At 47.8% G+C, this 25444-nt stretch overlaps 1 protein-coding gene across 2 annotated transcripts in view; it reads left to right on the forward strand.

The window, feature by feature from the left end:
• The first annotated feature begins 1822 nt into the window (after nucleotides 1–1822).
• The window catches only part of LOC111149061 (coiled-coil domain containing 149), a 99151-nt gene continuing 75529 nt past the window's right edge, over nucleotides 1823–25444 (forward strand). The window contains exon 1 of one of the 2 annotated variants that reach the window (XM_022505965.1): nucleotides 1823–1857. The gene's annotated coding sequence lies outside the window, so the exon portion shown is untranslated. The remainder of the gene's footprint in view (nucleotides 1858–25444) is intronic. The other variant, XM_022505964.1, reaches the window with a different exon arrangement.

The following is a 25444-nucleotide window of genomic DNA, read 5'->3' on the forward strand; positions in this document are numbered from 1 at the left end:
ACCCCAAGCCTTAATGGCTTCAAACATAGCAGCCATGTATTTAACCATGTGATCTGGGGTCTGCAAATTGGGCCAGGCTCAGCTGGGTGCTTCTTTTGCCGGTTCCTACTGGGCTCATGCATGAACATGTCATCTGTGGCAGCTGGGGGTCATTGGCGTCATTCTCGGATATGTGGCAGTTGGCTGGTTGTTGGTCTTGAGTCCATCATCCAGGAAGCTATCCTGGGCTTGTTTGTATGGTAGGGCACACAGGTTCCCAAAAGCATAAGCAAGGATTAGCCCTCCTGCACATTTGTAAACACTGCGTTAGCTGAAGCTAGTTATGTGGCGGAGCCTAGAGTAGAGTCAAAGCTACAGACACGGGCTGGGGCATGGGCAAGGAATTATTAAAATTTACAGACGGTCTGCAGGCCGACAAAACAAGGCCAACAATAAAATGTGGTATGTCCTTCTCCCAGGTGTGGTACATCATGTTCATCCAAGATGCTGAAGAGATCCTCTGGGGACAGACGTCCTAGCCAGGTCTCTGTTTCTCTGTTTTTCAGATCTCTGTTTCCATATTGGATACATGAAGAGAGCACCCATCTCACAGGATTGATCCAGGATCCAAAAGGGGCTAAAAATTATAAGTAAAGGCTGGCGATGATGCTCCCAGAACTGTAAAATGGGTCCATAGCCTCTTAACCTACCTGCTTATCCCCTCAGGTAGGGCTTCTGCAAGACTGGAAAGTCCACATTGGTGGTGGTCCATGAGAGTTTAGGAGACCTGGGAAAAAACCATCTTGAATATTAATGACTTATTTGTGAAGATTCTCTGACCTCTACAATTCTCTTCAGCCCTTCCTCTCAGGAGACGGTCTCTGTTTGAAGCCAGCCTGTTCCCCCCCACCATCACTCACCGCCCCCCCCCAAAGAGTGCAGCACCCCACTCAGAGCTTTGGGTCCTATTTAGATTTCAGTATTGTTTTATTTTCAATTTTTTTCATTTGCTTTCTATTTATGACAGCTGATAATTTGAGAAATAAATACAAGTAAACATTAGGAACTTCAAAAACAATGTTAAATATATAACACGTGGTCCCTTCATTCCCATGACCATCAAATATTTGTATAGCTCCTACGATGTGCCAGGCCCCGTACCTGACGTTCCCTGGAGAACAAAGCCACTGACCTGCCCCGGTGGGGCTTACTCTCTGGAAGTGGGTCAGGGGCTGGCTGGATTTGGGGGCTTGGTTCTTGCAGTGGACACGCAGGTGCCTGTGGAGCCCACTTCCTGGCAGGAGAGAGCAGGAATCTCTGAGCCAGTAGCGACCAGAATAGAATGCTGAGGCCCCCTCCGGCTCCTTCCCTGCGAGGCTGGGCGCAGGGGCGAGGATGGCAGGCGTGGGGCCAGGGCCCGGGCGCAGGAGTCAGGGGACCCGCGTGGGGATCGGGGGTGTCAGGGGCTGGGTCCCGCGTGGCAGTCGCGGGTCGGGGAGCGGGAGGCCAGGGACCTGGAGGTCGGGCTGCGCGGGGAGGCCCGGGGCCCGGCGGACTGTGGCTGCGGCCCGGGAGGCCGCGGCTCCTCCTCCCCTTCCCGCGGAGGCGGACGTTGAGTCAATAGCGCGGGCGGCCGCAGGCGGCGGCGCGGCGGCTCGGAGGCGCCCGGCCCTCTCGGGGCCGCGCGGGGCTCGGTTCGGGGCGACGGCGGCGGCGCGGCGGGGGGAGGCGGAGGCGGAGGCGGAGGCGGTGGAGGAGGAGGTGGAGGCGGAGGCGGAGGCGGAGGAGGGCGGCGTCCGTGAAGCCGGCCCGCGCCTGCAGGAGGAGGCCATGAACGGAGACGGGACCGAGAGCGACTGGCAGGGGCTGGTGAGCGAGGTGAGGCCGAGGCGCCGGCCGGGGGAACAGGGCCGGCTAGAGCGGCCGCCCCGGCCCACAGCCCGCGCCCCCCAGGGTGGCAGAGCGGCGCGGGGACGCGCGGGGGATGCGCCGGCCCCCGCCCCCGCCAGGTGCTCTGTTCCTCCCGCGCTTCCCGGGCGAGCCGGGCGCCGCTTTGCTCCGCGCCATCTGGTGCCAGCTTCTGGGGAGGGGCCTTCCCACTCTCCCCCCACCGCACCCCGGCAGGGTTTGGCCCCGGATTGGAGAGCGAAGCGCGGGCATCCGGGAGGAGAGGCGCCAAGCCCCACCTGCTTGCCTGGTCACCACTGTTCTGGAGCCTTGCGATTGGACGGCCGGTGCCGAAGCGGAAAGGGGGTGCGCGGGGGTGGGGGGATCCGGGCCCTGGGGTTCCACTCGGGCCAGGTGGAATTACCTATAGTGGAGGTTCGGATAGGGGAGTTCGGGGTCCTCCGTAGCCTTCATGCGGTCACTTAGTCATTTCTGTCAACACGTGTGTACGGTGGGCCTACCCCGTGTAAGGCGGAGAGCCCTTATCAAAGGCTGAGAAAGACAGGTGCAGAAGTCATTCGATCTGTGGAAGCAGAAACACCAGGCCCCTTGTTCCCCCCCACCCCCGCCGTCACAAACTCCCCTGGGTCCACTTGTAGTCTAAGCTGTTCCCACTTGAGCCCACCTGAGTTTTTGGCGTGCGAGAGGCTGTCCACGGACTCCTCCAGGTGAGAGTAAGGACTGATGTGTCCCTCTCACAGGTAGGTGGCTCTTCCTGACTCACCACCATATGTGACAGCAGTTAGCCACTGCTGAGCATCCCTCTGAAATTTTCCATTCTCTCCCTCCTGAGAACCATCCCCCTGCCCCCAGGCCAACTTGGGGTTTCTTGGACTTGACTCCTGTGCACACAATGTGGGGTGTAGTGGTTTGCTCTCTTCCTTCCCCTTGCGGGATGTTGGAGGGAAACCTGGTAATGTCCTTCTCTTTTAGTCATTTTCTGGGGCTCCAAGTCAGTCTGATAACGGTACTTAATGTCCAGTGTGTGGGAAGCGTATTTCTGAAGAGGAATAAGATGTCATTAGTTCTCCCTGGTTTAGTTTGTTTACTGGAGCATATGTTGCAGTTAGGGAGAGTCACACAATAGACACAAAGAATGCTAAGGAATGGAATGTAAAGGATGGAAAACCAAAGGAAGGAAATGCTTAATTGCATTCGAATGTGCCTCTCTGTGGTGGGCTTACCTCCACCTTGCACTGAACACACTGTACTGCAGACTGGTGGTTCCTACCCACCCCCCAACCCAACATGGGTTTTCCTTGGCTTTGTTCCAAGTGCCTACACACTGAGCTCCATACACAGCAGGTGCCTCCAGAATGCTTATGGAATAAATCAAAATCCTGAAATGGGTCTTTCAGGAGTTGCCTCGCCTGTCCCAGCCGCATTTCTTCAGGGTAAGACCTTCTTGCCTTCCGCAGACATTCATTAAAGACTTTAGAATGTGGAAGGCACACAGCAAGGAGGTATACTTGCCGCTTTCATGATAGCGAATGTCTATTTCTTGAGTCCCTCAACAATGTTAAGCATTTATATAGCCTCAATCTCATCACGGTATAGAGTAGGAATTACTTTGTATTTTACAGATAAGGAAACTGTGGCTCCGACAGGCTAAGGAGCTAGAGAATTTGAACCCTGGTTTGTCTGACTTTCTTGGGATCATTAGACTATACTTTGTATTTTTTTTTTTTTTTTAGGATTTTATTTATTTATTTGACAGGGAGACACACAGCAAGAGAGGGAACACAAGCAGAGGGAGAGGGAGATGCAGGCCTCCCACCAAGCAGGGAGCCCAATGCAGGGCTCGATCCCAGGACCCTGGGACCATGCCCTGAGCCGAAGGCAGACACCCAACGACTGAGCCACCTAGACTGTACTTTGTATTTTAATCATTGGTTCATCTGTCTACATTTTCAGCTAGACAATAGGTTTTCCAAGGGAGGGGATCATGTCTTACTCAGCTTTGAATCCTCAGAGACTAAGTCAGTGTTTGTTAGAGTATGATCTACACATCACCTGCACCAGTCATTTGGGGAGCAAAAAGTACAAAGAGTCACTCTGCATTATTGGGAAAAATGCAAGTTTCAGAGCCTCTCCCCAAATCTATTGTGTGCCTACCTCCTCACCATGGCTGCATCAAAGTCCTAACCCCTGAGTAGCTGTGAATGGAAACTTATTGGAGATAGGGCCTTTGCAGATATAATTGAGTTAAAGACTATGAGATGAGATCATTCTGGATTTAGGGTGGGCCCTAAATCTAATGGTGTCCTTATAAAAGAAAGTAAAGCTAGATTTCAGACACAGAGATACAAGGGAGAAGGTCATGGGAAGACAGACACACACAGACGGAGGCCATATCAAGATGGAAGTAGAGATCGGAGTTGTACAGTGCAAATCCCGGAATGTCAAGGTTTGCCAGCCACCTCCAGAAGCTGGAAGAGGCACAGAACAGATTCTCCCTTGGAGCCTCCAGAAGGAATCAGTTCTGCTGACACCTTGACTGTGGACATCTGGTCTCCACAGCTGTGAGAGAATAAATTTCTGTTTTAAGTCACCCAGTTTGTGATAACTGGTTGTGGCAGCCACAAGAAACCGATACACCCATGGCATGAAAATGCCCAGGAGTGTAGCCTCAAATCTGCTTTTCTCAGAAACTGAGCTACCCAGGGGATTCCCCTGCCCACTCAAGTTTTGCTGGCTGGCTGTGGACTGAGTCTGGCATGGAGAAGATATATGATACCCAGCCAAGCAGGATTCAAGGAAGAGAGTGGTCAGTGGCTGGTGGTGTTTCACAGTGATTTTGGAGCCCAGCCGAAGGAACTGGGGAAGATGTCACCAAACATCTGACCTGAGCTGAGTGGGTTTTTCGACAGCTCCTATTGGTTTTCTGCAGAAGACCTGGCTTTTGCCTTCCACCATTAATTACCCCTCCTGCCCAGAGACCTGTGCTCGCTTTCAATCAGTTTTCTTCCTCAGCTTGCTTGACTCTAGGAAGTAGTTTTCATTTAAAATGATCCTACAGAGATGAGTTTTATTTTCATATTTTTAGTATAACAAGCTGAAATTACAGCCTCTTCTCAGGCCCCGAAGTCAACACAGCCATGCATGTGAAAAAAAAAAGCATGGCTTGTGTGCTATATTGGAAATTAAATGTCTGGGGAGGAGGAAATGATGTTCTTAACGCCACCTGAGGTGATCTTTCAAAATCAGGGAGAAATCTTGAAATAGAGCCATGCAGACAATCAATACCTTTCTATTTCCAAAATAAAAATGCTAGCCACCTCTCAGCCTGGTGCCCTGTGATAAACCATGCTGAGTTCAGTGTCGCATTTTCACTATTTGAGTGTTGGTTAATTAATTAGATAGCAATCAGTCTCATATTCCTTGAGTGCGTTGTATGACCCTGGGCCTCTGCCCAGAGTGGAGCCACTGACATTTGAAAGAGAGAGATTGAATAGACATATAGTCTATTCAGTTCTATCTATAGTTGTCCTATGGTTAATGGCACAGCTGTGGGTCTCAGCAGTCGACTGAGATTAGGGGGTGAACCTTGGCTACCTCTTTCTGGGTGCAAATGATAAAAAACCCAACCCAAAGTGGTTAAGCTCAGGGAATTTACTGACTGGTGTTGGGAGTTGAATTGTGCTCCCCCAAAACATCTGTTCAAATCCTAACCCCCACCTTACAGCTGCAAACGTAACCTCACTTCGAAATAGAATCTTTGAAGACATAATCGAGTTAAGGTGGGTTCTTAGTCCAATGACTAGTGTCCTTATGAGGAGAGGAAAATTTGGACACAGGGATGCACAGAGGGAAGACCATGTGAAGTTACAGAAAAAAGAAGGCCACATGATGAGCTATGCAGCTAACAGGAGTGCCCCCGATTGCTGGCAACCACCAGAAGCTAGAAAGAGGCAAGCAACAGTCCTCCCCTAGAGTCTTATTAGGGAACGTGGCTCTGCTGACACCTGAATCTTGGAATTCTAACCCCCAGGAGTATCAGAGAGTTCATTTCTGTTGTTTCAAGCCCCACGGTTTATGGCAATTTGTCACAGCAACTCTAGCAAAACAATGCAGCTGGCCTGCTACTAATTCCAAGGCAGGGGTGGTTTGGGGCACAGCTGGATCCCTGACTTGCAAGGACACTTGGCTCTCCTTGCTGTTTGTCTTCAGTCTCAGCCTCCCATACTTTCAAGTTCAGAGGAGAAAACAGAAGCTCTTAGGTAGTACATTCCATAAAACTGCAGGAGTCACTCCCTGGGAACTCAGATCACTTGCCTGCCCAGGAATGAAACTGCTCTGGATTGGAGTCCTGCCTCTCCCTTTCCCTGAGCTTGTATTTGCATCCTAGGAAGCTTGAGCAGGACTCCGCCCTTGGCAGGGGTGATGTGGTGGGGGGCACACTTCTGGTGCCAGGCCACAGTCTCCTCTTTTCAGGCTAGTATCTGGTCAGAGGTCACCGTTGTGTCCCTCCTTGTCCCCCTATCATGCTACTCATGTCAGTGTAGTGCTTAGTCACTGCTCTGAGCCTAGGGGACTTCGCTGTCTGGCCCAGGCTAGGGGCAAGAGGTTCCTATTCTGCCTGCCCCTAAATCACTCCTGAGCAGAGGGAAACTTGTGGAAACTATTGTGTAGTTGTCTGGGTAGATGTACCACACGACGCTTGGCTGGTTGTAAGACCCTTGGGATTATGTCCTACTTACTCAGAAGGAAGGGTAGATTCGTTAGGGTAAAGTCTAAGCCACTGTAACCAAGATACCTATCCTCAAAATAGATTGTTTTAAAGTTGGTACATGGGTCTCATTCTCGTTACAGTGTGGTGGTCCATCTGGGGAGGGCCGATTCAAGAATCCAGATTTTTGGGCACCTTCTTACTCCAGTGGGTCCTGGGGGTGGTCCCCAACTGTGTGTGTAGAACTGGTTGGTGCCATGTTTTTGCCCCAGCCCATGAGAATGGAGAAAAAGAGGGCAGGGGGTGTCCAGGGCTAGGGCTTATTCTTTAATGAAGGATGACTTCTGCTCCCATCCCCTTGGTCTGAGTATAGTCACGTGGTCTCCCCTCGCTGTGGGAGGTGTTCTAGCGAATATAATCTTTAGCAGTATGTGCTTAAATTTGGGAGGGTTCTTCTTATCGCCACCTGAGATTTTTTTTTTTTTTCACAATTTGGGAGATTCAAAAGTGAGAAGGATACATAGGACATGAAAAATACAAACCATAAAAGGAAAAAAGGATAAATTTGACTTTATCAAAATTTAAAACTTCAGCTCTTTGAAAAGCTCCACTAAGAAAATGAAAAGATAAGCCACAGGCTGGGAGAAAATTTTCACAGAGAACATACCTCATATCTGGAATATAGAAAGAACTTGCACAACTCAATAATAAGAAAACAAGCAACCTAATTTTTAAAATGGCAGAAAAGTTCAATAGACACTGCCCTTAAGAAATCTGTATGGAAAACAAGCCCATGAACAGATATTCGTTATTACCATCGCTAGAGAAGTATAAGTTAAAAACCACGGTAAGATGCCCTGACACACTTATTAGAATTGAAAAACAAACAAACAAAAAAAAACAAATGAACCAAGTGCTAACAAGGTTGGAGAGCAGCCGGAAGCCCCATGCGTCGGTGGAGGAATAGGACATGAAAATCCTTTTGCCATTTCTCATCAAGTCAAACATACACTTAACTCAGCAACCCAGCAGTCCCACCCCTAGGAGTTTATCCCAGAGAAACGAAGACATATGTCGACACCAAAACCTGCGTGTGAATGTTTATAGCAGTTTTAATTTATAATTGCTGAGAATGGAAATAGTCTCCACGTCCTTGAACTGATGAGTGGGTAAACGGCCACACATGCGTGTGACGGAATTGTGCTCACCATTAAGATGGAACAGATCACTGATCCTTGCAAAAACATGAATGAATCTTTAAGACATTTGGTACACCTGAAGCTAATGTAACACTGTGTGCCAGCTATACTTAAAAAAAAAAAAAAAAATTGGCAAGTGAAAGAAACCAGAGGCTCAAGCCAAGCATACCTACTATAAGATTCCATTTATATGAAATTTCTGGGGAGGCACAGCTAAACAGGCAGGAAATAGATCGGTGGTTGCCAGAGCCCAGGAGTGGGGTGAGCAGATTGACTGCAGAGGAACATGAGGGAACCTTCTGGAGTGACGGACATATTCTATGCCTCGATCGAGCTGACGACTACATGAGTTGTGTGTGCTAAAATTCATAGAGCTGTATACCCAAAAAAGAGGAATCTTTCTCTGTATGAATTATATCTCCATAAAACTAATTATTTTTTTAAAAGATTTTATTTATTTATTTGACAGAGGTCACAAGTAGGCAAAGAGGCAGGCAGAGAGAGAGGAGGAAGCAGGCTCCCTGCAGAGCAGAGAGCCCGATGTGGGGCTCCATCCCAGGACTCTGAGATCATGACCCGAGCCGAAGGCAGAGGCTTTAACCCACTGAGCCACCCAGGTGCCCCAAAACTAGTTATTTTTAAAGGGAAGGCTTGGGTAGTCAATATCGCCATTGCTCTAGAGAGCCTCACTTCTTATCTGTCCAGGTCCCCACCTCATTGGGTTTCCATCAAGACGAGCCATGCTCCCCGAACCTGCCCACTGGTTTTCACTCTGCTCTCCCAACCCAGGCTGACTGGGCGGAACTCCATGTGCATTCTTAGAGACTCCCTGATAACCAAGCTCTCCTCCTTACACTCTTGATTCTGTCCTTTCCTTAACTTTGGAGATCTTTCTAGTCTTTTGGGGGGCTTTGGGAGAGGAAGCTCTTGGGGACACTCTTCTATGCCCTGATGTCTTAAGGACCAAACTTTCAACACTGAAAAGCCAATCACTTTGTTGCTTGTGTTTTGCTGGGTGCTCCTTTTCTGGGAACATCAAGGCAGAATGACTGGCTTCTTAAAAAGGGAGAGGAATATGTAGCGAGAAACAGGATAGGGGTTATAGGAAGTGGAGGCAAGGTGGGTAGATAGAACATCAGTTAATATTTCAAGGTATTATTCATATTAATAATATTATTATTAAATGAAAAAGCAGTACCCAACAGTGAGCACATATATAGATAGTTGGTAAGTCTTGAGCAGTAGGAAAAAAGCTTCTCAGAGGCAGTGGAACTTGAGCTGGCTCCCTCCCCTTTGGCTGAAGAGGGCATAGGTGATCATGACAGGAAGCAGGCATGAACCCTGGGCTGGTGGTTGACTTTTGAGGATATGCTTCTGGTAAAGGCTGAAACCAGTGGGTTGGGGTATAGCAGACATTAAGCCTGGAGTAGCCAGGGTGGACCAGATGGTGAACGACTTCAAAAGCAAGACAGAGTGTGTGCTCTAATGTAGATGGTAATAGAGAGGCACTGGGTGCTTTTTTAGCTGGATTACAAGTTGATGAAAATATTTGGAATAGATTTCTTTCCACTGAACTCAATGATCACAGAGCCTCTTACATCTATGAGGCACTATGCCAGGCACTAGGGATGTATAGGCAAATTTGGTAACTTTGCCAGGAATCAGGGAAAGACAAGATGAGAGACCAGTAACCCAGTCTTTTCTGTCATCACCAACATTCCCAATTATTCCTTTTGCACTGAAGTCATACCATTAATCATACGGTTTTCTAACTAACCTGTAACTTGTCTATCTCTCCACGGAACCCAAAAGATCTTGAACTCCTTGAGAGCAGGAACCATGTGTTATTAATTTGTGGCCTTAGCTCTTTGCACCATATTTTGCCCTTTGTAGGTGTTAACTGTAGAATATATGAATTTGGATGTTTTGAATAAATAAAGTGATAAGGAGACATAGCATCTGTAGGAATAGAGGAAAAAGAATGGCTGTGAGGAAGATTTTTTTAAAAAGACCCCGACGGGATTTCATAGTCAGCTGTTTGGGAAGGTGAAATCAAAGGAGTCCGAGATGACCTAGAGAGTTGGTGACGCTGGGTGTGACGGAGGGGTGGGGGTGGCCAGGTCTGGCAAGAAGAGATGAGTTCCATTTAGAACTCTGCATTGTTCAGAGTTTCCTGGGAGTACTTGAACTCTTGCAAGGCAAACTTCGTGCTTACTGGGAACATTTTGGATGAGCAGCTATCTTCCTAGTGGCAGGCTAATTTCAGAGTAAGTTTATTAAAATTAGCATGTGGGGGAAAGTGAGCACAACTGCTATTTTTAACTAATAGGATTCATGTTCTCTCCTGTGCAGGGAAATTCGCATATGTGCTTCTAAAATTGACAATTTCTACTCTTATTATGTTAAAAAATTAATTTAGTGGCTTTCACATTGAATAAAATACATTGGCTGAAGATTCGAAGAGGACTTTGCTAGTCCCTGAATGAAAGTGACCAGAGTGAATGACATTTCTCACTCACCGCCCGGTTTCCCGCTAGTGAAACCAGACTGAGGCTTTGGGTGCCTCACGGCAAAGGACTTGGCTGAGTGGAGAGCCTGTATTTCTCTCTGGCCCATAGGGTAATGTGGTACCAGTGGATTACCTGGTTCCCAAGGAACACAAACCTCTGTTTTTTTGTTTTTTGTTATTTTGAAGTCTTCCCATTTTTATTTTCTATGTAAATTTGCACCAAGTAGTAAACTCTGTTTCCATTTCCTTATGCTGTTTTATTGTAACAAACATTTATGTGCAGGATATCAGATCTTCTTCAAGCCAGTCTACCCTCTATCAACTAGCCTGCTATGCGACCTTAAAAAGAAAAGCACTTTTTTTTTTTTTTTTTTTAATTTTTATGTATTTATTTGACAGACAGAGGTCACAAGTAGGCAGAGAGGCAGGCACAGAGAGAGAGGAAGGGAAGCAGGCTCCCTGCTGAGCAGAGAGCCTGATGCGGGGCTCGATCCCAGGATCCTGGGCTCGTGACCTGAGCCAAAGGCAGCGGCTTTAACCCACTGAGCCACCCAGGCGCCCCCAGAAAAGCACTTTTCACTAAGTCTTCTTACTCAGACACCTTCTATGGCTCCCCATTACCTGGTATTCAAAGGCGCCCTCAAAGTAGCCTTGACCTTTCTAACTTTATGTCTCGCTGCCCCCCTCAGCAGTTGGCTGCTCCAGACACATTAATCTGTGATCCATTCTTACCTTTACCTTATCCTCACATCCTGATCTCATCTGGGTGGACCTTCTACTTCTTCCCAGACCACAGCTTTTGCTAGTCCTTCCAGGTGGAACAGAAGCCACATCCCTCATAAAATCATCCATGACCACCCAGGCTTGAAGTGAGCTCTTCAACCTGTTGCCTTATGTAGCTCAGGTTCCAGCCCACTCATCCCGCATGAAAATGCTCCCAGAGGAAGGAAGGGACCTTCTCTGTGTGTGGATCTTAACTCCTACACCAGTTATGAGCTCCTCAGAGAAGGGACCGTGACCGCCTGTGTTAGGTAGGAGATAGGAATGTGTTTCACGCTATGACTCAAGAGGAGCAGAAACTGAGAGGGGTAACTGAATAACCAACGTAGTTCTGGCCCATAGGCAAGACCTCTACTTGGATTTCACATCCTAACTTTTGGAAATTAACTCCTCCATATGCCTGCCCACCTATAGCTTTATTAAAAGGCTGACACACAGGTAGAGTATTAGTGACATTGGATGGATCCGTTCCTGCATTAGTCTGGTTGGTTGGCATGATGGAGGAGTAAAGGACAGCCTTTAAAATGGGACAGGGGATAGCAGTGGAAGGTCTTCAACACAGCAGACACAGATTGAGAACTACTCTGTGCAGGGCCTTGGACACCAGACAGTCCCTCCTGAGGGGTTTAAAGTCCAGTGGTGGTAGAGAATGGGGATAAGGCCACTACCCTGTGACATACATTTTGGTAAGTGCTCTGCTGGTCAAGGGGAAGTTAATTTAGCTTGGGGGATTGAGGGAGGTTCTTGTGCCTGGAAGGTTGGGCAGGATTTGAGCAAGTAGAAGTATAAAGGAAGGGTGTTCTAGGCAGAAGGAACAGAAATAACAAAGGTGCAGAGGTGGCAAAATGTAAGGCTTGTTTAGGAATTACCAGAGTCTGGCTTCTGGTTGGCAACACATAGTGGGGCTTGGTGTAGTGGTTGTTACACAGACCTTGAATGCCCTGTTAGCTATATAGAGAGTGCTAGGGTCCTGAGCGTGGCCTTTACTCTTCAGGGGGCTGATGGAATGATCGTATGCTTTGAGCAGGGGAGAAATTACCTGAATGCATAGGGAAGGAAGGTACGTAAATGGTACGGATAAGGACTGAGCCGGACGCAGGAGCCCAGCTGTACCTCTTCCTCTTTCCCTTTGCTTTCGTCACTCTCAGCCCACCTGTGTCTACCTTCTACCCCTTCTTTATTCCTGCAAATGCTCTTGCCAAGGCCGTCCAGGACAAGCCTCCTGTTTGCCATACACTGTGGTCTGTCTTCAGGCTTCAGCCTTTGTGGTCCTGACCTTGCAGTCTATGACACTCCACTCTTTTTTCCCTCCATGCTGGGCATCCCTCCACAGGACTGTTGGACATGTCTCTGGGCACCTCACCCTCCCTGTGCCCTAACCTCAATTCATCCTCCCCCTGCTTTCCGCTGTTCCTGTGTCTCTTCCCTTCTTCCTCCCATCTCAATTAATGACATCACTACAGAGTCTGTAATTCTTCCTCCCAGCGGAACCCAATCTAATTATTAATGAAGGCCCCTATTTTCTGCTCAGGGACAAGTCTTTAATCAGGGCTCTGGGTCACCACTCCCACGATCCCACCATGGCCCGGGTTCTTATCCACTCTCCCCAGAGTATCTGCCACACCTTGTAAGATCTTTCTTCCATGTCCAGCTGTCCAGCTGGATTTGTCATTAGAAGCACGGAAAGGATTTACCACTGCTTTGCCTCAAGCCCTCTGATGGCCTCCTGAGGCCTTAGGAGTGAAAAACCAGGCCCTCCAGGGGCCCTACTCCCTCCTTATCTCCAGCAACTCCCCTTCTGCTACCACTTCCCCCACTCTCCACAGAACTCCTGACAGATACCAGATCATTCCATGCCTTGAGGCACCTCTAGGCCTTTGCTTGTGTCCACAGTGACCTCCTACATGTACTTTGAGGCCCAGATCAAATATCACATCCTCCACTTGAGTTTCTTACCTCCCCTAGGCCTGGTGTATTTTACCTGGGAAGTGGATAGTATATTCGACTTGGGACGATGGTGTGGGGGACTGTTGGCAGCATGACTAGGCAAGGATTCCGAAGGATGGGGACCCTCAGAGAGGTGGGTGGCCAACAATATCTAGTACAATTCCAGGCACATGAGGCTTAGTAGGGACTCGGGAAAGGAAAGAAAGAAAGGAGGAAGGGAGGGAACAAAGAGAAGGAAAGGAAGAAGGAAACACAGTTCATGCTCCCATTTCTGATATTCTCTTTGAAGCCAGCCCTGCTCATCTGCAGCTGTGCCCCCCTTCCAGCCTCTCCCCCTGCCTGATCATGGCCCTGAAGATGCTGAGAGTGAGCGTCACGTGGCCTCAGCCCAGGCCGGTGTCCTGCCAGCTGCTGGGCTCAGGCTGCAGTGGGTAACCTAAGTCATCAAACCCCACCGAATCTCCTGACTTCTCCAAGACCTCAATTCCTCTGGATTTCCTACCGTGAGGACATTATCTGTCTATTATCTATCTTGTATCTCTCACCTAAGATGGGGATAAAGTGAGGTGGGATACGTGAAAGTGTGTTTGGAAGTCCTCAGCATCTCTGGTGGAGGTGGTGGTCCAGTCCTTGTGGGGCTTTGGGAAAACCCTTCCCAGGGCTTCGGAGATGCTGCTGCTGAGAGAGGCGATGTGTCAGCTGCTGGTTGTCAGCACGATGCTGCTGAAGATTCATGTCGATGGGGTACAGGTGGGCGTACTTGCCTGCTTGGCTGTCTGCAGACCCCATAACCAGGGAGGTATTAGAGGCGGCAGGAGGGAACTCCTTCTTTCTAGCCAGTTCTAATTTGCTTTTTAATGTGCTGCAGTCTGGTGAGTGCCATTGGGGCCAGTCTGTAACCTTTTCTCTGACAGTCTCCAGCTTTGCTGGACCTCCTGGTGCATGTACAGGTTACTCAGTCCCTCCTGGGCGCCTTCCATTTCCCTGGCCTCTTCCGCGCACCCCTCACTCGCCCTCCGACCTTGCATCCATCCTGCTCTCCCTGAGTCCAGCCTCCTGCTCGCACGCCTCTCTGGTTTTCAGAGCCCTCTGCTGACCACACTCGCCTTCCCTCGTTTGATTGGGGCAGAAGAAGCCTGTTAGTGAGCGGACTTCAGTGCTCAGGCAGTGACTCACAAAGAACGAGCAGTAGCCCCCTCCCTGGAGGAGGTGTTCCCTCATCAGCCTTCCTGCCTCCTGCATCCCCTTCTGCCTTTCTACCCTCTCCCCTCTGCCTGGTCGAGCGCCTGGAAGCCAGACTGGGCTTCTGGTCTTCCTTGCTCAAAAGTCTCTGGAGCTCCTACTGGCTCTCCCTTGGACTCCGACTCCGCTCACCTTCACAAAGCAGATGTTCCCGCCGTATCTCCTGTTTCTCCTTTTCACGTGTCCTGTGCTCCGCGGAGCCACGCTGGGTCTCTGCCGGGAGCCTGTGTTTCCACACACCTGCTGTTTGCTCAGGCTGGGCCCTTGAGCAGGAGCTCTGGTTCTCTTGCTTCGTCCCGCTCCTCTCCTGAGGCTCACTGGTAAAGACCTTCACCTCCAACCGGAAGGTCTTCGGCCCTCTGTGGCCCCATCGTATCCAGGTGCCCCTCTGTGACCCAGGCCTCCCTAGGTGGGAATGATTTACGTATGTGCCTTGTCTCCGGCCTGGAGTTCCTCAGAGCAGGAATGGGCTGATGCAGATTTGAATCTGCCCTTATACCCGGCACGATGTCCTGCTCGCAGCAGACAAATCTGAAAGAGATGCCAAACCTCTCGGGTTCTCCGTGAATACCTGAATCGAAAAACTCCTGAATTTGAAACAAGGACATTCATTTTTGGTTTGTCAGAGCAACATTCCCATTTGTTTCTTCCCCCAAAGCCCCCTTTTATCCGTCTGATCTCACAGACCTTCTGACTTCCAAAATACAGATTGTGATCTTTTAAAGGTAGTAAGTCAAATCGCCTTTTAATAAGCTCCAAGGGATTTATGAACTCACTACAAGTCATTTCCTCCCTCCCCCTCTCCGCCGCCCCTTCTTCCTCTTCTTTTCTCCCAAACTGAAACTTTATTGTATCAGATATATTGCTTGAAAGAGTCAGGCAGAAGCTGCAGGTGGGAAATCATTTGGTTCTGAAGAGCTGCTTTCTGTAATGGGCTCTGACCTGTATTTGAGAGCATCTGAACACTCACCAGTGTCCGCCTCTGCTCGGGCTAGATGTGAATCTCGCTGCAAGGTTGTTGGCTCCCACAGGTGACTTTCATGCAAAGCAGTTACACAACTTCCCTGGTCCCTGCAGTCATCTTCTCATCACGAGAAAAAATTAGTAAAAAGAGTACCGTGGGGCGCCTGGGTGGCTCAGTGGGTTAAAGCCTCTGCCTTTGGCTCAGGTCATGATCCCGGGGTTCTGGGATCGAGCCCCACGTCAGGATCTTTGCTCAGCAGGGAGCCTACTCTCTCTTTCTGCCTGCCTCTCTGCCTACTTGTGTTCTCTGTCTGTCAAATAAATTAATTAAATCTTAAAAAAAAAAAAGAATACCTTACATCTGTCTGCCTTCCACTGATATTCAACAGGGTGAACATAGCCTCAGGCACTTTGCTAAAAGTTGGGGCTAGAAGGCAACAGGAGTTGTCACCTTCCTCTCCATTCCCTTATCCTCGTAATCTCCTTATCAGTTAGAATGAGCTGGGGGTAGTGTCCTTTTATAAATGAAGAAATGGAAATGCAGAGCCCTGGTTGACGGTCACTCAGCAAGAAACGAGTGTGTGGAGACATGCCTCTTCACTTCAAGTCAGATGTTTTTCCCACCCAAAGGCTTGGATTCACACCCTCTGCACACTCACGCCAGCTGACCGAGATAGAAGCCCCAGCAACTGGAGTTGAGATAGAGACTTCTGGGGTCTGGGTCCAGATCCCTACCCAGACATCAGGAGATTCCAGAAGTTGAGCCAAAGCAGTGTCAGGGATACCTGCAGACGTGACCAAAACTGAAGGACAGTCGGGATATCACCTCTGCTATGGAGGCTGAAGGCAGGTGCGCCAGGCAACGTAGTCTTGTCTGAGCAGAGGCTCAGGGCAGTGTGAGAATCTAATAGTGTCAAGGGGCCATTCTCCCCACTCCCCACCCTCGTCCTGTCTACTTGACCCATCACAGAGAGTTCCTCAGGCAGCACTGGGGGCCTTCCCTTGCCGGCTGGAGTCTGGGAGTGAAGAAGAAAAGGCGGGTGGGGAAGAAAAGCGAGTGGCTGCGGGTGTCACCTAGAGATAATCAAACTTTGGGTCAGTATGGATTTAACTTTAAATGTCTGAGTCGGTTGACACACTCCCCAAATTTGGAAAATATAGGTGTGTTTAAAAGGAAATAACTATAATTCCAGTACCCAGAGCTGACTGCTGTTAATATTTTGGTGTATAATCTCTCAGGTATTTTTTCATGCCCGTCTTTCCTTCCTCCTTCGTTCCTTTCTATCCTCCCTCCCTTCCTTCCTTCTTTCCTAAAAGTTCTTACTTATTTTAGAGAAAGAGAGAGTGTGTGTGTGTGTGTGTGCGAGCAGAAGGGGAGAGAGACTCTCAAGTGGACTCCACACTGAGCACAGAGTCCAACCTGGGGCTCCATCTCAGGACACTGAGATCATGACCTGAGCCAAAACCAAGAGTCAGATGCTTAACTGAACGAGCCATCCAGTTGCCCTCCATGTCTTTATTTCTAAAAATGAGTTTATATCACAGGCTGCTTTATTTTATTATTTTTTTTCATTTGTATTGAGCCTAACACACTTACAGTGAGTGCACACAGTGAATGCTCCATGTCTTTTGGCGTGTGCATGCTAACCACCACCCAGGTCAAGATCTAGAACATTTCAGCTCCCCAGAAGACTCCATATGCCTTTCCCAGTCAACTCAATGTCCCCGCACCCCCATAACCATTATTTTGAATTCTGTCACTGGATGCTATTTTTATAACTTGTTCTTTTTCCTACTCAGCAATAAGTAGTGCCTAATGTCCATGTCCCTCACTCATCAGCATCATCAACACAATCTCTATGGCGGTGTGGGGTTCCACCTTATTGACAAACCATATGCTTGCTGGAATTTGAAGCTATGTCGTAGAATTTCTTGCTGCACTGTTTCCCATTATCAGAATGCTCAGATGTCTGACATCAGGGTTCTTTCAAGATCTTGAACAGGCTGCAGGGACAGTGACTTGGAGATTTGCCTATGGTTTTTTTGCAAGGCCAGTTTGTGCTTTCCCCGGCTCACTTAGTTTCTTTGAATACGCATGAGTTATGCTGAATGTCCCAATAACCAATCCTGTGCAACGGCAAGGACATCTCACATCCTACCATGTGTGGCGTGTAAACATCCGTACAGGAGAGCAATTTCAAGGAGTTCCTTCATCCCATCCCTCAACTTTTTAAAAATTAGTTTTAAGGGGCGCCTGGGTGGCTCAGTGGGTTAAAGCCTCTGCCTTCGGCTCAGGTCATGATCCCAGGGTCCTGGGATCGAGCCCCACATCGGGCTCTCTGCTCAGCAGGGAGCCTGCTTCCTCCTCTCTCTCTGCCTGCCTCTCTGCCTACTTGTGATCTCTGTCTGTCAAATAAATAAATAAAATCTTTAAAAAAATAAAATAAAAAAATAAAAATAAAAATTAGTTTTAAGAGAGGGGAAGAATTCATTGGACAAAATTTAAGCACCTGGGTTTAGAAAGAGGCTCTTTTCCGATTACAAGATTGCTCAGTGAGTGAGGAAAACAGCTGTTTTGATTACTGGGAACAGTCATGAGGATTCATGAGAAAAATGCCATGCTTCCCCCAGAGACAGTCTCCTGCCCAGTGCCGACCAGTTCCCTTCTGATCATGTAGGCATTCACAGTGCACATTTGGAGACATTCCTGGCTCTCACCCTTTCTTGGTTTGGCTTTCGATTATTTTACTATCACTGTTACTAGGAACACCACCGTGATCCCTACTACTCCCTCAGTATCATTATTATGACCAACAGCAGTAAAGTTATTTGTACATGGTTTCCATTTATTAAGCCCTGGTCACGTGCCAAGCAGATAAGGTTTGGTCCAGGGACATGTTGGAAGGAAAAAGGACACAGGTATTGGGCACTATTTAATATGTTATCACTAGCTATACTTCATTTATTCCCCCCAACCACCTTGAGAGGCAGCTAGAGTTACCATTTTACTTGCTGTGATCGGTATGGCTAAGAGTTGATGAGAAAGCCTAAGAGAATATGCTGGTAATGCCAGATCTGGGATCTGAACCCAGGTTCTTTTCCCCCCAAAGTCTGTGTTTTCCCTACTTGACCACGGCCTCACCAAATGAGTGAATGAGGGAGTGACCAAACAGAGTTGCTACAGTGTTGTGCTGGTGTAGTTTGAATTATTGAGCTCAAACGGAAGTGTCCTTTAATTTAAACCCATTCAAACCTTGGTGTCATACTTTTATGCTTTTGTGTCATAGATATCCAGTGACACTGGCCAGTGGTGACGCAGGGCTCTATTGCGAACTCAGTTACGTATCTTCCATTAAAAGGCTCCACATTTCCTCGGTATCCATTGTTTGGCCATGTTGGCATATTTTTGGGGATTAATTTTAAGGTAATACCAGCAACAGCAGTGGTTTGGATAAGATAGAGTTATCTGTATTTTTCCCTCAAGTACAGTGAATTTAGAGGAAGACCATCTAGGGCTGATAAGGTGGCTTACAGTTTGTCTGGGACCCAGGCACCTTCTGTTTCTCTCGTCCACCATTCCAAGAGTGGAGCTTTCTATTCTGGGACCAGTATTTTGAAGGAAGAAGAAGACATGAAGAAGAGTGGGCTCCTTCCTTTAAGGAAACTTCCCAGCAGTCTCCCAGGACACTTCTGCTTCCCTCTCATTGTCCAATACTTTTACATGGATGTAGGGGATCCTAGTAATACCTACCTCGTAGGGCCTCACTGGGAATGTGCGTCAAGTGCCCAGCATGGACCTGGCATGCAATGAGGGGTGCAGGAGGATCTGCTATCAGTGTTTTGTCTGATGCACACATGGTCATATGTGGGATCTAGGCCCATCAGGCTTGCTAGGTCTTACTCAACAACTTGTTTTGACTACTCTGGTCTTTGCACCCTCCCACACAGTACAGACAGCAACAGTCCTCATGATAGCTATGAACATGATGCTTGTGGATCATGAGGATGATGATGGTAAAGATAACTTCTCACTAAGTGCCAGCTACATGCCAGTTACTGGACTAAATGCCTTGTTCATTCATTATCTCCTTTAACCTCACAAACCCATGAAGTAGAGACTGTCATGGTCCCCATTTACAAATAAGGCATCTTCGGCTCAGCAAGAGGTGGATTAACTTGCTTGAGGTCATTCGGCTAGAACTGGCAGGACAGAGACTGGAATTCAGGAAAGTCTGACCGCCCTTCCCCCAAGCTCAGGGTCTTACTTGGGATATCCACTGCCATCCTTCATGTCGTTTTAGGTCTCTCTGCCTCTGAAATTTCATCTCCTTTTAGAATGGTCTCCTGGCCATATATTTAGTCAGTCCTTTTGATGCTACTGTCTGTAGCAATCCTGATTATCACTAAATTTCCTTACTGAAAGAGAAATGCCCAAACCTTGACATTACCTGCATCAGTGATGTCTTCTCTGAAGGAATTCCTTTTAAGTGTCAGGTCTTGTGTCTGTACTTGCAGAAGACTGAACTGGAACAACCCATTTCATTGTCATTTAAATGGTTTTCTGATGACCCGTGATGGTGGTGGACAAATGGCCTGTCAAGGGAAATGAGAAAATCATCCCCAATATTGGCTCGTGGCTTGTTGGTGATGTGGGGCCAATGAGGATTTTGCCCTCCTCCCTGAAAGCCACAATAAATTCAGATCATCCACAGGAGCCCTTTGCTGGCATAATCGACCCATCACCATTACCAGCCAGAGAAACAGACGTGGACACAGCTCTCACCTTAAGAAGCGTTTACAGTTTAGTCCGTTCTCTGAAAGCTCCTGTGATTTGAATCACCGGGATTGCACACCCTCCCATGTTCCAGAATGCCTCTCCACACAGCTTGCTGCTGTGGGGTTGAGTTCTGAACCAATGGTTCTTGTTGAGGGAAATTTCCCACTCATCAGTGCTGCCCAGAGGTGGTGACAACAAGTGCAGGAGCAAGGGAGCTGTGCTCAGAAGAAGGTGAGCTAGCGCAGAGAGAGGGCAGCACTGGCTCCCAGCCGCAGGCGTCAACTGCGGACGCCTTCATCCTGTCGGCAGAAATGTGGGCCCAAGTGGCCCCTTGAATGATGACTCCGTGGTTCTCACACAGAGAGAACCTCAGGGGGAGCCGTGATGATCATGACTGGTTGGCATCTTGGCAGATGGTGGTAAGAGCTCTATTTACTTGGATAATTAAAATGGTCATGGATTTGCATGTCTGATGTCAAGATCTCTAGTCTGCAGATGACTGCTTTTTGGGGCACACAGGGATGGAACCCCTCCTTGCTTTGGAGTATCTGCACCTGACTCAAGTGTCAGAGGGATGGGAGCCAGGGAATATTCCCCCAAATGCTCCGTCTTGAGTTGAATCTCCATCTTGAGCACTCTGACCCTCTTATGGAACTATTCATCCCAGCAGGGAGATGACATTTTTCAGAAAGGCAAGGTCTGCTGACAGACTTAGGAATAAAGATTGTTTTCTTTCTTTGAATAGGACTGATGTAGTTCTTTGGATTATTGTGATTATGAGAAAGATTGGTCCCTTTAAAATTTATTGAGTGCTTTTTTATTTTTATTTTTAAAAATATTTTGTTTATTTTGAGAGTGCATGCGTGCATGGGGGTTGGGGGAGGGACAGATGCAGAGGGAGAGGGAGAGAATCAGAAGCAGGCTCCACATCCAGCACGGAGCCTGACGCAGGGCCCAATCTCATGACCCTGAGATCATGATCTGAGCCAAAATAAGTGTTGGATGCTTAACCGACTGAGCCACCCATGTCCCTCAAGTGCTTTTCCACATGCATTGTTTTACTGACTCTGTATGATTCTTCTCTGAGGGAGGCATGGGGCACTGTGGCAGGAAAGGCAGGAAGGGGCGTGGGACAGGCCTGGGTTTAAATCCCACCATTGCCACTTACAAGTTGTGTGACCTTTTTTTAAACTCCCAGAGCCTCGGTTTCTTCATCCATAGAAGGGAATAATGTCTGCATTTTGGGGTTGTGATAAGGATGAATGATGTATATATGTAAAATGCTAAATCACCTTTGGGCACAGAGTAGACCCCAAGATGTTGATGTCAGTCACACAGCATTTATAAAAGAGAAAACCGAAGCCCAGAGCAGGGTAAGTGGCTTCTCATGGCCATTCGTAGGTGACGGCCATGAGAGCCACATAATTTCACTGTAAATCCCAGATGCCATATTGTGTCTATTCATGGTCCCTTTGTCTTGGTGCCTCCCAAATTCCCTTTTGTTAAAGGATAGTCCTGGACTTGGTTGTTGTCCTCCTTGAGCCTCATCTATAAAGTGAAGGGTCTGTTAGAGGTCTCTTCTGCCTTCTGGTATTTGGGGGCAGATCTGAGAAGTTAGGAGCAGGTGGATATACAGCAGTCGGTGGGGCTCATCCATAGTAGGATTTTTAGGGTTTGGGTTTTTTTTTAATGATTTCTTTTTGAGCCCAGGGGAAGATGAACCACAACAATGTTATAAATTTTAAAGGCAGTTTGACCAAAATGTTGTCCATACTTTGCTGGCCTCTTATTGCTACCCAGTCCACAAGAAAAGCTTTCTGCAGCTGAATTGAATTATTATCCTATAGTGAAGTGACGAGTGGATCTAGCATCACATTCCACATGTGACCGTCATATGTTATAATGTGTCATTGCATATGCGAGCATTGGTGACATGGGCTGTCACCTGTATCTAGTGTATCCCGGGCCCCTGGCAATCTGGGTGAAAAGGGAGAGCCTCAGATGCATGGGTAATTTCAGCCCCCCATCCCGAACACCAGATCTCTGAAATGAACCAGAATTGCACACCCTGTCGTCAGCATCGCAGCCGGAGGCAAGGTCAGATCAGCCCAGCACTGCAGACAGCGCAAACTCACTCTAGGCAAGCAATGATTTTTAAAAATATACACTATCTTCAGCAAATGAGAGGGATTTCCTCCACCATTTATGGTCAACTAGGAGGAAAGCCAGTCGTTTTTCCTTGCATTTCCTCCTCATCTCTGTAGGCCTGCAAAGAACAGGAGCACACGCAGACAGCATAGAGACTGAGAAGGTGGGGAGAGGGAGGAAGGGAGAAATAACAGGGCGAAGGATTGAAATAGATATCCAGGCAAACCTTCGTTATTCCTAACTTCAGTTAACCAAGACTGTCAGTGAATTTCACATACCCCCCAGCTACTATAGTTCATATTATAAACTCTTCCAATTACCTGAAATCTCACTTAACTTAAATTTCAGCACATCCCCTGGGGCACTTGAATAATCAAAGTTTGCCTGTCGAAAGTAATACCGAAGAGGGGAAACTGCCACGGTGACTCCGAGAAAGATAGATCATTAAAAAAAAAAAAAAAAAAAAAAGTCATCTTAGAGAAAGGCATTAGAATCATTAAGTTACCAACCTGAAATTGCTGAAATGTTATCTAAAAATTACAGAGACAGGGACGCCTGGGTGGCTCAGTTGGTTAAGCAGCTGCCTTCGGCTCAGGTCATGATCCCAGCGTCCTGGGATCGAGTCCCACATCCGGCTCCTTGCTTGGCGGGGAGCCTGCTTCTCCCTCTGCCTCTGCCTGCCATTCTGTCTGCCTGTGCTCGCTCTCTCTCCCTCTCTCTCTGACAAATAAATAAAATTAAAAAAAAATTACAGAGACAAACAGAGATTTATAACAGGGCTGTGGAAATGCTCGGGAGCTACATAGTTGGAGACTGGGGTACACGGCCTCGTCCAGCGAAGGTGGCTCGCACAGGTGCTGGCGAGTCAGCACAGCTCGATCGGGGTGCCTGCAGGCTGCAGGATCTCAGTGACTTGGCCATCTGCGTGGGCTTGGCCTCACTTGGCCTCCTACCCCATAGATGCCCAAACTTGGCCTGGCAAGGTTCAGGGTATCTCCAAGCAATTGTCCTCAATGCCTATCTGGAGAATGAAGGTGGCAAAGGAAGTTTATGCCCTTGTGATCTGGGGAAGTGCTCATTTTAAGCGATAAAAATGAGGTGACATGCAAATGCCATTTTGCTAATTCTATAGGAGCCATCTTGTGACCTCTCCATACATACCAAGTTTTTGCAGACAGATGACTTTTTCTAAACAATGCTGAAATGGAGTTGAGAGTTTTAGGCTTAACAATAAATAATAATTGATTAGCTTATTAACATATTACAAACATATATATTTACATATGTGTGTGTGTGTGTGTGTGTGTGTGTGTGTGTAAATATATATTATAGCTTACTAGGAACCAAAATTCATTTTTTTCTCAAATACTTCTTAGCACTCACTCTCGGTCAGGAACTTGGCTCTGGAGATGCAAAGGTGAATGAGTTGGACCTTGGCTGCAGGGAGGTCTCAGTCTGTGACGAAGCAGACAGGTGGGCAGGTGGTTGTGATGCTCTAATTAAGGTGTACCCAGAATGTCACATGGCTGTGAGGAGCCAGGAAGAGTCAGAGGTGGACAGCAGCCAGGAATCGAAAGGCTCTTGTTTCTCAGTCTCCTTAACAGAGATATTTTTAAAGATGAGTGAGTGGCAAGACCTGATTTATGGTTTTCAAAGGGACTGGTACCTGCTCTAGACAGGTAGGGAGACAAGGAGGCCATCGTGACATTCCCAGCCAGACGTCACAAGGCAGGGCAAAGTAGGGGTTCTGGGAATGGTGGGAGTGGCTTATCCGAAGGTGAAGTTATGTCATTTGTTGAGTACTGTTTACCTGAAGCTGCAAATTGGATGAGAAAGGAGGTATCCTGGGAGGAGGATGGAAGATAGGGTAGGAAGAGGGTGTGACAGAGTACAGGGGGACCAGGGGAGGTGTACCTCTAAGAAAAGAGTGAGTCCGTGAATTGAGAAGTTTCTAAATTATTCCTGAACACGAACCCTTCAGCCACATACGTTTATCATCATGCGGCAAAGCCTTTGGGGATTGGCGGGTATGTTCTTGCAGCAGCTAATGAGAACTAGCCTGATTCCATCAGTAAAAATCGCCAAGGCCCATGAGTCACTGTTTGAGGGTGAGAGTCCCTTGGTGGAGAGGTCCCCTTCCTGACATCCCGGCTACCTTCATCCCTCTCTGCATTTATCTGTTCGTAAAGCCATCTAAATAGTAATGTAGTATGTCAGATAGACATTTAATTATTATGATCTTCCTTGTAGCAAATTATGATTTGCTTTATTGCAGATAACAGTAAACGGGTAGATAAAAGCCACTCAGTGGTGAAAACTATGGGTCTGGGTTCTTCAGAGGATCAGCACAAAGCTATCTTCATGGTGCTTCTGCGCGGGTATGAATTAACATCGACAAATGACTTGTGAATTGTGCTTTAAAAATATAATTGAAATGCAATTCAAAAGAAATCTATATTTGAGAGGATAATAAAAATATTTCATGATATCTAATATACATGCCGAAAACTGGGCATATTTTGCCAAGTTTATTCCGTTCACGTTTCACCAATTACCCGGTATAGTTGGTATGTGGTTTTTCTTTCCCATTAGGTAGGTGTTTACCCCACTGCAACCTGGAAACTTCACCACTGTATGTGTGTTTCTGGGTATGATCAGTAAAGACTCAGGGGTCCATTAAAATAAAAGGAATTGTTATTAAATGCCCACTCTTTCTTTTTCAGTCTTTATTCATAAATCACCAGAAGGGGAGGGAGGACCTTAGCAAAGCTGAGAAATAAGCTCACTGGAGTAGATCCACCCAGATGAATGGGGTGAACATTCATTGTTCTCTCCTTTCCAACTACACCCCGCTTTGGAGGGTATTACCACTGGATGTAATCTGCAGAGAGACACAGGGTGACAGCCCGGGTGTCCTGGTCTCCCCCAGGGGAAGGCTGGCACACCATCTGCTTTGGGCAGCTGGAGAACCCTTGAAGAGAGAAAAAGGCTGAAATGTAACAGAGTTCTACGCGATTGATTGGTGGCCTCTGATCTGATCTTTCCTGCACGGGCACCTCATCTTGCCTTCAGCCTCCAGAGTCACCTTGCCGCCTCCCTGTGTCCTGCTAATTCTATGTGTGCCAGAGTCTTTCCAGGACATGCCTACGTGAGAGGATCAGTTACTGTTGCTTAATGACCAAAGGATCTTGGTTGATCAATGCAGAGAACAGTCTGGGTGTGCTACTCGTTCCTTTAGTAATGAAGGGTAAGCTGACCTCGTTGAGCTTCAGTTCCTCGTCTCT

The sequence above is a fragment of the Enhydra lutris genome, unplaced genomic scaffold (assembly GCF_002288905.1).
Source record: "Enhydra lutris kenyoni isolate GAN:26980312 unplaced genomic scaffold, ASM228890v2 scaffoldscaffold21, whole genome shotgun sequence".
Classification (NCBI taxonomy): Eukaryota; Metazoa; Chordata; class Mammalia; order Carnivora; family Mustelidae; genus Enhydra; species Enhydra lutris.